Source organism: Corvus moneduloides, chromosome 11 (genome assembly GCF_009650955.1).
Source record: "Corvus moneduloides isolate bCorMon1 chromosome 11, bCorMon1.pri, whole genome shotgun sequence".
NCBI lineage: Eukaryota > Metazoa > Chordata > Aves > Passeriformes > Corvidae > Corvus > Corvus moneduloides.
In genome coordinates this window covers 14,099,552-14,112,985 of record NC_045486.1, presented here as the reverse complement: position 1 = coordinate 14,112,985, position 13,434 = coordinate 14,099,552, and the positions used below count along the sequence as shown (strand labels likewise).

Here is a 13,434-nt window from a genome sequence, read left to right as displayed (position 1 = left end):
TAAAGTACATAAACAAAATGTAATTTTCTATGCAATTACACAGGGTCACACAAGAATATTATGTTTTAGAAACCCACTCAAAAGCATATTGCTCTCTAAGAGCCCAATCCAGAAAATGGTTCCTCACTTTAGTAAAGCTACTTGTAAGCTTTTCTGGGAGTGGGGCCTACGAGACATTTTCCTTTTTATGCTTTCTTAAACAGTTTATGTGATAGTAACAACAGGAAGATAAATTACTTTGAATGGTAGCAATTAGAGAAATAAGGAGTGTGATAGATTTACCATGTGGAAAACATCTCTCACACATTTTCCTACAGTCATTAAACCTGCTTTTAATGACACAACACTGATTTCAGAAAGAAACAAAGTTTATTTGATGAAAATAAACAAGCTGATCAACACTAAATACTTCCCATACACATGATAACAATGTTATGAACTCTAAATACCTTGGTACTTTACACTTCTACAAGACATTAAATTACAATGACTGTCTAATACATGCCCACTGGTAATTTCTAGGAATTCCTTAGTTTCATATCAATGTCCTTAACCATATATCAATATCACAATCCAGAACATGCCACTCACTTGAAAAAATTATTACAAGAAGCACTATCAAATGAGGATCTAAGGTAAATAGGGGATACTGACCCATTGCTGCAGAACATCACATTCAAACGTCACCCTACACACACAAAAGAAACATTGCGGATATAGTTGGTGTCAACACATCTGAGGTCTTTTCATAAACACTGTTTAAAAAGTAAATTGAAACCCACTTTCAAATGAAAGTCAATGCTCAGGTACGTGCATACTGGATACACAAAATTCATTAAATACAAAATTCATACTGTACATTTAAATGAAAGAAAGAATGTGCAGTACAAGACTGATCTCACACTAAAATAATAACCATTATCTTAAATGTTAAGCAAAAGTTGGTTTACTTCATTACACTTAAAGGGGGGGGGGGGGGAAGAAAATCTACCAAACATTGCTCAAATAAAATATTTCCCAACATCACAGTGTTTATTGTAAACCCCGAGATTCTATTTTAGTATATGAAAAGATTTTCTCCAAACATCATGGAATATCACATGACATGAAAAGGAGGGAAAAAAAAAAAAAAAACAAAAAAACAACCCAAAACAAAACCCAAAGCAAGAAAGAAAAAATCCATGTTAGACAAAATTTTCCTCTTTAGGGGCTAACTTTTAGGCCCTGATAAAAGTTTAGATCAATACTCATACCAACATGAGTGGAGCAAAAATGCCCCTAAAATAATACCTGTGACAAAATTGGCACATACATATAAATATCTAACTATACAGCTTTGTATCTGTGACCCTATTTTCCCCCTAGTTTATATCCTACTTCAAGTATTCGGTTGCAGAGTTAAGGTAAAGACCTGATTGTAAGAGACACAGACGATTGTCCCCTACTGCGACAACAAATTTGTCGTGAGAAACCAGTTTTGTTGTCTGAGTTTCCAAGTGCAACATTTGTCATATGTGCTAAATATACTCCCAAAAGCTTTGCTGTTTCAAAAACAAAGATCTAAAATGCCATTGATAGTTAAAGGACAAACTTTTTAAACATGAATGAAATTGGGATTATCTATGCTATGCTAAGCCTATACATTTTACTTTTTTTACTGAAGACAGTAACATCCAGCAGGACTCCTGCTCAAATAAATTGTTCTTTGATTGCACCGAGAATTATGGTACAGATAAATAAAATATCATCTCTAGACAATAATTTTAAGGGGATTGCTATGTATGGCTCATGTAGGATGTTTAGGGTTAATCGCACCACAGGTTCAAAAAATAATTTTTCTAAATTCAGTGCAAGACTTTAGGAGTATCCATTTAGATTTCTTTTTTTTTTTTTTCTTTTTTTTTTCTTTTTTTTTTACAGCAGCAAAGAAAAACTACTAAGGATTAAGGCCACCCATGCTTAAATTTATTGTTTGTCCTTTAAAAATGCAGATATTCTATTTCCACTGCCATCAGCACGGAAGCATTTCTTCCATGGACAAAAAGATGCCTCAACAAAACAGCCAAACATTTGCACATGTTTGCCAGACTGACTGAAAATGTTTTTGGAGTCAGAAGGAACCCCTCCTTGAGAAGTGGTAGAGATCTGACTGTCAGTTAAGAGTCTCTCACCAAATGTAACGACTTCACATTTTTATTTTTCCTTGCATGTGCTTTAAATTTATTTTACTAGACACATTTTGTTGACACAAACAGCCTTCGAGTGCTGTTTGTTCATTGGTATTTTCTTTAACAGCTAAGATTCATTGGGGTCCATGTTGGAGACTGTTTTTCAGTGTAGAGAACAATAACAAACAGTTCCACATTTACAGGAGACCTAGTGCATATACTGTATTCACAGCAATCTCATTTTTATTTTTGTTTGTTTTCTTAAGAGTCCCAGCTTTTATTGTTGAAAACATGTATGCATTTGGATGGTAAAAGGTTGATACATCCTTGTGTACATGTCCATATATATACATACATATGTATTTATATACACCTCAAGCTTTTACCATCCAGGAATAGATACATCTTGTATATAATCATATATTTATGTTCAAATTAGATGTCCTATGCATTGTCAGAGACACACACCATATTTTCATAAAACTAATCTTTGTCATCATTTATTAGTACCAAAAATTGATTTCATTTCCAACCTGGCCCAGAGCTTAATACCGGTTATAGTATCAATATTTGGTTTTGGTTTGTTTTAAATTTATATTATTTTATCAATAGATAAAAGAAAACAGAGGAGGGTAAAGGCTTGTTTTTAATTTTTGGAAAAGCCCATATCTAACTGGGGGTAAAGTTAATGCCAACATCCTTATATAGCATTTTACTAATACCTCTTTGATAATCTAGTGCAATAGAAGTGATACTTTAGAATAGACTAGGTAAAATCAGCAAATGCAGATACCACATCTAAGGGAATCTGAATTACTTATTAAAATCAATATTAATTTACCAAAAATTAGCTAAATAACCTGTTTAACTGAACTTCACCGAACAATCATATTCTGAACAGGTGGTTTCTTTGTAAAAACAGATAACTCACAAGACCCATTAAAGACAGAAATGAAGCTCTTATAATTTCTGCTTGAGTCTCCTTCATTATTTTCCAAAGTATCTAATTTCACAAAAGACTACAAGAAATAATGGAGAAAATGCCAATTAATGCAGCATTTCTTTAGATGCCAACCTTAGCATTCATTTTCTGCATCTGCGATCTTCTCCAGGATATCATGGTCATGTTTGGAGATCCAATGCAATAGATTATCATTGTTACCTTCCAGTGCTACAGTTTTTTCTTCCTTTTTCACTAGTTCCTCTGACAACTGTAACAAGGGAACAAAATATTCCAATTAACAACATGACTGAAGCATCCAGAACATCTTAGCTCTCATCTAATCAAGGTTCTCATACATATAAGTGGAGATAATGCTTTTCTAGGGGCTAAGGATGAAGTAAGGCATTTAAATTTAATTTGAACCCACTTATTTTCATGGGGGGGGGGGGGAGGGCAATTAGTTTTATTGCTGATTTGTATGACACAATTCCCTCTAAATGGGAAATATTTTAAATTCCTAAGATGTCAGATTCTGTTGTGCTTGTGATTCTGTAAACGGTGAGTTTTCTGATCTTGTCTATGAGCACAGTAACTTTGAAAGGGAAATGCTATTAATAAAACTAGATACTTTTTCAGAGGGAACCAAGGGGATCATCAATTTATTTCTACTAAGTTCAGTGGCAGGTGGGAATGTATAGTACCTCCACCAGCCTTCCAAAACTGAAGCACCATTTCCCTGCCATATTTTAAGCACTTTAATTTGAAGAACAGTGGAGAAAGGTTTTATGGATACGAGAAGCTCAGATTTGCAGAAGTTAAAACACACAGCAATGTGTTAGGAGGTTTTCAGCCACACACCCACTAATCACAGGTGGTTGGTTGCTCTGCCTGGCTTGGCTGGCACTGCTGAAACCCAGGGGACTTCGAGAGGGAGCCAGTGTCAGGACAACTCAGCCAGTGGGAAGAATCTTCCTGCCTTCCACTGACTTTGGGTGAGACTTTGTGTCTGATTGTGACTACAGAGGCCTCAATGACTTTTATTGTTACTTTAGTTGCGCTGCAAGCAAACAGCACAGTATTCTTGAACAGAGAGCAGTGAATTGGTCTTATTCACATTATCTGTGTATCAGATGAGTGGGAGGAATTAAATTATTCCTTTAGAGGGCAGTTGTTCATTTATCCACTGACTTTGTTTCTAGAAAATTTGAAATGCATTATGGATGGGATTCTCCATTATTGCCCTTCCATTTATGTAGCCTTAAAAGTTTCCAAAACATCCCATTTTATGAAAAAGAATTTGCCATACAATGCTTAGGGTTTTGTATACAGCTGAAAACTTATGCTTTTTAAATAGACTACTTGATGAAAAACCCCCTTTCAAAATTTTAGAATCTAGTATTTATCAGATAAATTATTCTGTGAGCAAAGTGAAACACTGTTTACAGAATATTCTCTCAAATTATTTTAAATCCCTATTTTCAAGTTCACAACTTGCTGGAAAGCACACATAACAGTTTATATCATACAAACTTAGATGAATAGTTCTACTTTTGCAGTGAGAGGTTGGTACAATTCTTCTGGTTAAAACACTTAGGGACTAATTCAAAGCCCACTGAAATGTGGAAAGGTTCCCACCGATTTTAACAAGTTTTGGATCTGGCCCTTGAACAGTCTAAAAATGACTTCTGCAGAGCTGGAAAGCCAGGGAGTTCCTAAAGTAGATCATGTTACTAGTTCTGGCACATAAAATCGTTGCAAACTTTTTATGAAATCTGTAAGTCAGCGCATGCATTACGTTTGGTGAACTGTGCATAGCTGCCATTCTTTCGTGTGCCGAGAATTTCTTAATCGTCATTCAAAGAGATACTTGGGCAGAGGAAGCACACCTAGAAATTAACGAGGAGAGCACATTCCACAAACTGCAGCACAACAATGCCTGGGTTTTTTGGACTAAAACGTAATCACAGCAAATCTTCAATGCAGTTGCTATTTTACAAGCTGAAGTTCCTTTGCAATTAACACTCTTTTATGCTTGGAAAAAGTAAGAACCCAGAGTAAAGTGTCCAGTCTGAGGAACAGCAGCAAAGCGCAAAATGCACTCCCTCTCCAGCCTGCTCCTCAAATTTTCATTGGGGTTTTACTACAGAATGAAAGCCCCCAAATAAACCTCACCCATTTAATCAACCCACCCATTCATCAGGAAACCATATATGTATTGGAAGTGTAACAAAAACTTGTTCACCACAGGTAGGAAATGCAAAGTATTTCTCAAGTCAGTCAAATAAATATATAAAAGGATATTGCTGTCAAATACCAACTGAGGTTGAGTAAATTAAATTTATATTTGTTTCTTCAATGCTGTACTTGGTACAAGTCACTGAACCTCTAAAACAGAAATAAAGTTTGGTAACATGCATTGGGCCTGAATTTAGCAGTGCTCCAGCTGAAAGTAATGTCTTACGAGTTTGGCACCTCTGTCAGTCCATTAGATACCAGTCAATGAAAACAGCAGAAGGATGTGAAGATATAAAAGTGTAGTAGCCCACAAATATTTGTTCAGATTGTTTTTTCTTTGGATAAAGACACCTGCCTGATTAGTACTTTTTACCTCCAATCCTTTCCTCTCAGCAGTGATTTGCAGAAACAAGCTGGAGAGGGTGGGTAAACACAAAGGGGTTAAAGGGGAAACTGTTTAATAACAGTAGTAAAATACAGGCTATTTTTGACATCTGAGTTAATGTCCATTATGCTCCATATGCTTTCCAAATGTTTGCAACAAGCACCCAGATACAAAAACAGATACCCATTCACATAGGCTTAAATTGCCTTCTCCTAACCTGTTACACATGGTACCTACATAAAAGGCCAACAACTGATATGGTAATTAGTGAGTCAGAAAGAGAGGGAACAGACACTTTACTGCAGGGAATTGGTATCTGACCAAATGTTAGTAGAGAAGGATATCATTAATGAAAACCTGTGAGGGCTATTTCTGCTCCCTAATCTACGACAAGGCCTCTGTACTATAACGTGACATCCTTTAAAAAGCTGTCAGGATGAATTCTGCAGTTTCCTTCTCCAGACTCATTCATCATTACTGCAATCAGAGTACCAACAAATGATGGGAAATTATTTCATTTTCTGGAAACAAGTAACTGGACTGGAATAAGGCTGTAACTCATAAAGTCTTTCTCAAGTGATGTTGTGGGATTTGCCTATGCCTCTTGTAACAACATAATGTAAATTATAGGAAGGAGAAAAAAAAGCATTCTCAATCTTTACCTTTGTGCAAAACCATGAAAAGAATGACTTGATTAACTAAGACAAAGCCCTGACACGGACCACTCTAAATTCTGTCCCTGCCACCAGTTTATTGTGGGACTAAGGAAAAAGTCTATAATTTTTCTGTGCCTAACATGCTCTTCGCTACAGCAGGCATAACATCAGGCTCCTCACAGGAATTTGCAAGGCTTAATATTTGTAATGTGCCTTAAGAGTCTTGGATGAGTGCTAAGTATTATTATTTTTCAGTTCTTGCATTTGATTAAAACTGAAATAACACAGTAAAAATTAAATTAATATATTAAGTTACAAGTAAAGAGCAAGCATGTGGTTTGTGGAGCTACTTGTAACACTTTTAATACAAGCATGTATTACAGAGTAGGTGATTCCCAAGGTCTGTACTGACATGTACCATGTGGGCATAACTCAACAACTGAAAAAGCCCCCAGAAGTTTGATTCAGCCAAAAATCTGTTCATGGCTTCTGTGTGAGCTCAGAGCTCAGGCCAGCGGGAGCACTGTGGGCTGCTTTCCCCTGCCCCTGAAGTGCAGTTGCAACCACGATCATAGCCCAGACATTTGCAACTCAGCACAAGCAACAAAACAGCACAGATCTGCTGGAGGGCTCACCGCTGTAGAGGTCCCTTAGCACAGGATGTGACAATGGCATGATACTGTGTTGTTTGAACCTCCCTGTCATTACAGCCCCAACAATAAATAGTGGTTTTGCTACTTCCTCCTGGCCTAACTCTTGAGGGAAGAAAGAAAACCCACCTCTCACTTTCTAAAGAATACAGTAACCTGTTAAAGCTTGTTATATCGATGTGAAAATCTCTAGTGAGGAGGGCCAAGAAGAAAAATAATTAAGGCATAAATTTATATCCAAACTACGTAGAAAATTTTCAATGCCGAGATGCCAAAGACACCTAAGACACTTGTTGAGCAGAGTGAAAAGGTAAAATCTAGTTTAAATTTATAGCATTCCTTCAGTGTCCCTCTAGGAGTTTGGCTTTTTGCCAGTGTTCCTTGTTAAAAATTTGTTAAACGTGTTTGGCATTAATGCAAACACAAAGTGCTCATTTGTTACAAATTCTATTGGAATGCATTCATTTAAGGCAATGAAGTAGTTACCAGAAAAGAAAAAATGTTCATTAAGTACATTTTAAAAATACAATGATGTATGCGGTGCATAACTATGGCGCCCCAGTGGCTATATAAATATCTGACAGAATAACCACAAGTTGTGTTTGGTTTGAAATTGGAATCTCTTAAACATAACCGATAGAACAAAAACTGGTTTTGTTTGTTGTCAAAACTGATGTTAGTCTTTCTTGTTTAGATCTAGTTGGAATAACCAAAGTTTTGCCATACAATTTTTTTACATCTCAAGTCAATAAAGCCCACAGGTTAAAGTAATGCTCAAGGAAGTTTCTTGATTCAAAAGGTAAGTGCAGCACTGCACATTATCTGGAGAACACTGGACACAGAAAGTAAACACCCTGCTTGGAGGAGAACAAATTTTAGTCATTCTTAAAAATTCCACTTAAGGAAATGTTACCTGGGAGATCTGCAGCTGTCTGACAACACTCAGGTTCACCTCAGCAAAAGGTGTCCTGCCCTACTCCTTACAGAAAATAAAGATCTCAGAGCTAGTTTACAATATCCCAATAACAAATCTGTCATTTATAATAATGTGAACTATCCCTGGTAATGATAACTCTTGATTTTGAAGAAGCAACTCTGAGGTCTATTTCTTAGATGTTAGAAAATATCTTCTTAGCAACATTCTAAAACTAAAGCCATTTTTCTTTTTATTTTTTCAATGATTTATAGCAACTTACAAAAAAGTTTAAAAATGATAAATACATGAGTGAAACATATTCAAAAGAAAGATCCAGAAACTGTGTGATTTAATTAAATATTGAAAGGTTCACAAAAAACCACCAGCATAAAAAGTTATTTATAAAGATAGAATTAACTTTGCTCCAATTCTGGCAAAGAAATTATTTATCCCATTTGTTGCTATTTATGTTTTAAATTCATTACACAGTAAACTTCAGAAGAATCTGCAGCTGGTGGTAGAATCACTGCACGAATGTGATGAACTTTCCATATTGCTATAATGCCAGAATTGTTAATCTTAGTTAGGGATAAAAGCAGATACCATTGGGATGAATAAAATCAAATGGATTCAAGCCCTCTAGAGAGTAAGAGTCCTTGAAAACTACTGTACAATTATATCATAAAATTAGATGAAGTTTATGAACCTTGAGAGTATTTGGACAAGGATGCCTTCTCTACTGGGAATGTTTATAAATCAAAATTAGACAAGTGCTATATGAGTTAAAAGACAGCTATTTTTTTCTTAGAACCTTTTTCTTTTCATAAAACAAGTCTAGTCCAAATCAAAGCCCTTCAGAAATATGAGAAAACTCAGTACATATCCTTCAATCTGTCACTTGGACACTGAATTAAAAAGAGGGCTATAGAGAACGTTAAGGATGGCTTCAGAGCAGGACTCTTCCATGGGCTGAGCTGGAGTGGACTGAAGATGATGGAAGAGTTTCCATCGACCCCACGAGAGCCCGGAGCCGCACAGGGAGGCGGCCGTGATTCCGCAGCGCAGGGCACGGGGCTCTTTGTCAAGACATTTATGACTTCCTAAAGATGGAGCACATTGAGACCATTGTTACTCCTTTTTCTTTAGTTGTTATTTAAATCGAACTGAAGTGACAAGAAAAGAAGAATTCTCGGGTTTAAGTGCCTCAAACAACGACGCTCCCAACGTGAATCTGAAAGCTGTCGATAGCAGGGATCGCTTGACGAAATCGGAAGGTGCCTTTTCCATCCTGGCTGATGTGGAATGCCATTTATTCTCATGCGCGGGACTAATTAGGGGCTCTTTTTTTGTTGTTTCGTTTTTGAAGATCAAGGTTTCGCGCTCGGTGCTGCCTAATAACACGGTGTGCCTGCCCGCCACCTGGCCCGGCGCGGCTCGCCCGGCTCCGGCGGCGGCACCGCCTCGGGCCTCGGCAAGTGCGGGCAGGAAACGCCGGCACGGCCGCGCTTAACCCGCGCCCTGCCGGCCCGGAGCCGGCCCTGCGACCGAGCAGCGACCCTGCGGCTGCAAATGTGCGGCCGAGCGAGAAGTTACTGCACCGGTGTGGGGATGAAGCTGCCCCAGACCCCACGCCCTGCTCGGGGCCGCGGCCGGAGCGCGCTCGGCAGCGAACCCGCGCAGCGGTGGCGGGGCCCCGAGCGCGCACACAGCGCCCGTGCCTGGTGCCTGGGAAGAGAAGTGGTTAAATAAACGCTGTGTCAAGCCCCCAATCTAATAAGTCATCTTATTAGGAAGTTGTGATGCCCTGTTTGCCCTCGCCTGTGGCTTGTCTGCTCCACTGAAAGGTCTCCTGCTGGGACCTTTGTGGCATTATACGAGGTAGAGAGGGCTGCTGCAATATATGAGCCTTGGTTTGGAGCAGCCAAAACAGCAGGAGAACTAAGCTGCAAAGAATTAAACATGTAACAACTTTGTAAAAGCACAGACAGTGATTGAGGTTGGCCCTTTTGCTGTTGACACATTCTGGCCCCTGTAGGTTGTGGTCACTAAGCCCATTAGAGCTGCAGTGTGGCAACATCTAGTTCAGCAAGTTCAATGTGTTTCTGTTTTATTTCTAAATACTGGACACAAGCTGGCAGCGATAGGAGAGTGGAATATGGCACCAGAAATATGTCATAAACACAGTCGTCATTGTCAGGGATGTGAAATTACTTTTCAAACTATTTATTTTTGGCAGATGGAGGGTGGGTGTATTTTTGCACTTTGTTAACTGAAATTTAATTGAGACTTGCTCCATGTTTTGTTTAATTTAAAAAAAAAAAAGGAGAGAGAAAGGAAACCTCAAGATGCTGTTTTCTTTTAAAAGAGAAAATCTTCACTGGAGAGAGAAATCTTTGTCGCTGGAAATTCACTGCAAAATGAAACCAGAAAAAACAGAACCCAATAAAATCTCAGCTGGCAAAGTTTCACTTATGAGCATCCACTTATTTAAATCAACACTCCCCACTGTACTTTTTTTTTTTTTTTTACATTTCTTTAAGATAAAATATACATTTAATTCAGATTTTAAAAACGGGGTTGTGAAATGGACAAGAAAGATTGATTAAATTAATGAAAGGAGGTATTACAGACATAATGAGGAGAAGATTTGAGTTCTAAACCCTAACATGCAGAAGAACACACCTTCCTATTTTCCTGTGGACCACACTTTTTCAGGGAACAGTGCAAGGTTTATATTGCACATTGATGAGGATGCTCGTGGTCCCTCTCGGGCTCTGTTTGCCTTTCAAAACTGTGTTGTGGTCCCAGGTTTTATCAGTCCCGGCAGATTCATCACTGCCAAGAGCTCCCAGTCTGTAGACACAGAGCAAAGGATGAGTTGGCTGAACACTTGTGCGCCTCAAACATTTGTCTCTCCCCCGAGCCTGTTACGTGCTGCCTCTGCCCTCCTCCCAAAGATGAGCCAAAGCTTATGTAAGAGGTGAAATGTGCAGAGAGGGATAAAGACAGGTCACAGCTGAAGGAGGGGCGATCTTGTGCTCTCTCTGTCCACAGCACAGGCATTTCCCTGGTGCCCTCCCCTGTTTTTTCCAGGGGTTTTTGGTCGCCCTTTGGGTGCCCCCAGCTCCCTGCTCTGGCAGCACAGCTGAGGGCTCCCCAAGCTCCAGCTTGCTGACCCACAGAAATGACTGGCCACTCCTTTTGGAGGGACAAAAATGATGTTGAGGCAAAGCACATTCTTTCTTAGGCCACCAGAAATGAAGGAGCATTTCTTTTCTGTTCTTAAGAGTGTGCCTGAGCCAAGCAAGGTCAGAGCTGTGGCTTTTCTCTGGAGGAGAGAAATTTCTAGAATTTGTAGTTGTTGTTTTTTTTTTTTTCTGCCATCTTTTGAGATTTGCTGATAGTTTGGGACTAGAAGGAAATTCTTAAAATCTCATACATATTTGTCTGGTTGTAGGGAGTATGATTTGGGTTTTACCTCATGCATCCTACCAGAGTCAGTCAATATTTAATAGCTAAAATTGGCTGGCTGTTGTGCTTGGATAACTCTAGTTACTGTGGCTGCTACCACACTGTTGTTAGAAGCATATTGGTTACTAGATGTTGTACCAGAGTAAATACTAATAAATTTGGTGGTTATGGAGAGGAAGTTTAATCCAAAAGCATTCCAGCCAGTGAGGAGGCACACAAGGGCTGTACTCCTTCTTTTGATGTACCCAAAGGCTGGATGGAGTCGGGCAGAAGAGAGGTGGTGAGGGTTGAGTGCAGGTTTGAGGTGCTTTATGTGTGCGCCTATTTCTGCCCTTAGGAAAAGGGTGGATCCTTGGCCAGGGAGGACATAAGCCAGGGAGGACACAAGCATGGTGTCCTCAAGGCCCATAACTCCAGTAGGTTACTGAAAGTTTGCTGGGGTTATTTTTACCTTAACCAAGCAATAATGAGAAATTTAATAAAGATGCATCTCATGGCTTGTGCGTGCTTTCCCCATCACCTCAGATTTCTCACCTTCTAAAGTTGAGAAAAAAACTAAAGAGCTTCAGGGTATTGCTCTGTGCATCTGAATATTTGTACCAGCAGCTGTATGTTCCCACCTGTACTTCATAATTTAGATAAACCATTAACATGCCATTTCATTAGTTTGCTCTGCTAGTTAATGACCCAGTACTCACTGAAGTTATCCTATCAGGATAAACTGATTGTGCTGTGGAAGGCCTTGTGAGGTATGCTTATTGTATTAATAATAAAATATAAAAGAAATCAATATGTCAAAATATAGTCAGAGTTCTATTGTACACAAAAAGCCTGGTTTAGAGTACATGAGATATACTCTCACCTTCTTCCCCTCCAAATGATCCTAAATATATTTTTTAATTTTACATGGCTCATGATATGAAACTGCTTATAAAAACGGTGTCTGATGTTTACAGTTGCATCTTTTAACGTTAAGAAGAAAGGGATACAACTAAGGCAGGTGTTAATAGGCTTGGCCTATTTGAAGACCAATGCTGGATCCATTTAAAACCCTTCAAACTGCTAAAGCATTACAATGACTGTGTGTGGCACTGGGAACAGGACCATACATGCTCGACAGCTACTTATTTTTTAAATACCCATCCAAGTAACACGCAGCATTTTGAAATCTAACTTGTGTGGTCTAATTATGCAATAATTTTTATAATTTAGGCCCCAATATTATGAGCTTCTCCACAATTATGGCTCTGCCCACGCATTTCTCAGTGCAAGATAGGGAAGACTTAAGGGCCAGCTCTGTTAAACATACAAGCACGTGATTTAATTTTTTAACTTTTACTCTGAGACTTAAAAATGCACTTAATATTAAGAGAAGGCTTAAGAGTCTTTCTTGAAGGGGACCTTAGAGGCTTTCATTTAACTAAGGGCACGCATATAATATTCCATGCAGACTGAAGATCTACAGTTATCAGCATTCCAATGATAATGAGTATTACACAAAGGGAAATAATAAAAGAGCAATAAGCAAAATTTTGCTCCCTCCCAATCTTCAAACACCACCTTTATAATCACTGTACACTCAAAAACATGCATGCAAGAGTTGGAGAAATCACAGGCTTAGATTGCAAGAGTTCCAAAGATACTCAGACCGACCATGCAAATATCAAATGTCAGGTAAACATATATGAATGATGAAAATATGAACTTCATCATGAAATCACACAAAACTACAATGGTGACTTTTTCTGCTTGATGCTTTTATAAAAAATTTGACGCACTGCAATTAAACTGTTTAGCAAAACAAGACAAGGAAATTAATGAGCAAGAATAATCACCACAATTCATTATTAACTACAATTTACGCTGAGTAGCACTTTTTTCCCTAGAGAACACCTATTTCTCTATGCCCATTTTCTTTCTCCTCTCAATCTCAATTCCAGCAGTGCACAGACCTTGTTTGAGTTCTCTCTCTTCTTCTACTTGCTTAAACTTTATTTCTCCCCACTTTCT

The 13,434-nt window shown here is 38.4% G+C and overlaps 1 protein-coding gene across 17 annotated transcripts in view; it reads right to left on the bottom strand.

The window, feature by feature from the left end:
- Window positions 1-350: 350 nt before the first annotated feature.
- Window positions 351-13,434, bottom strand: part of ERC2 (ELKS/RAB6-interacting/CAST family member 2) — a 430,969-nt gene continuing 417,885 nt past the window's right edge. For all 17 annotated transcript variants that reach the window (XM_032120320.1, XM_032120321.1, XM_032120322.1 and 14 more), the window contains one exon: window positions 351-3,379. The gene's annotated coding sequence lies outside the window, so the exon portion shown is untranslated. The remainder of the gene's footprint in view (window positions 3,380-13,434) is intronic.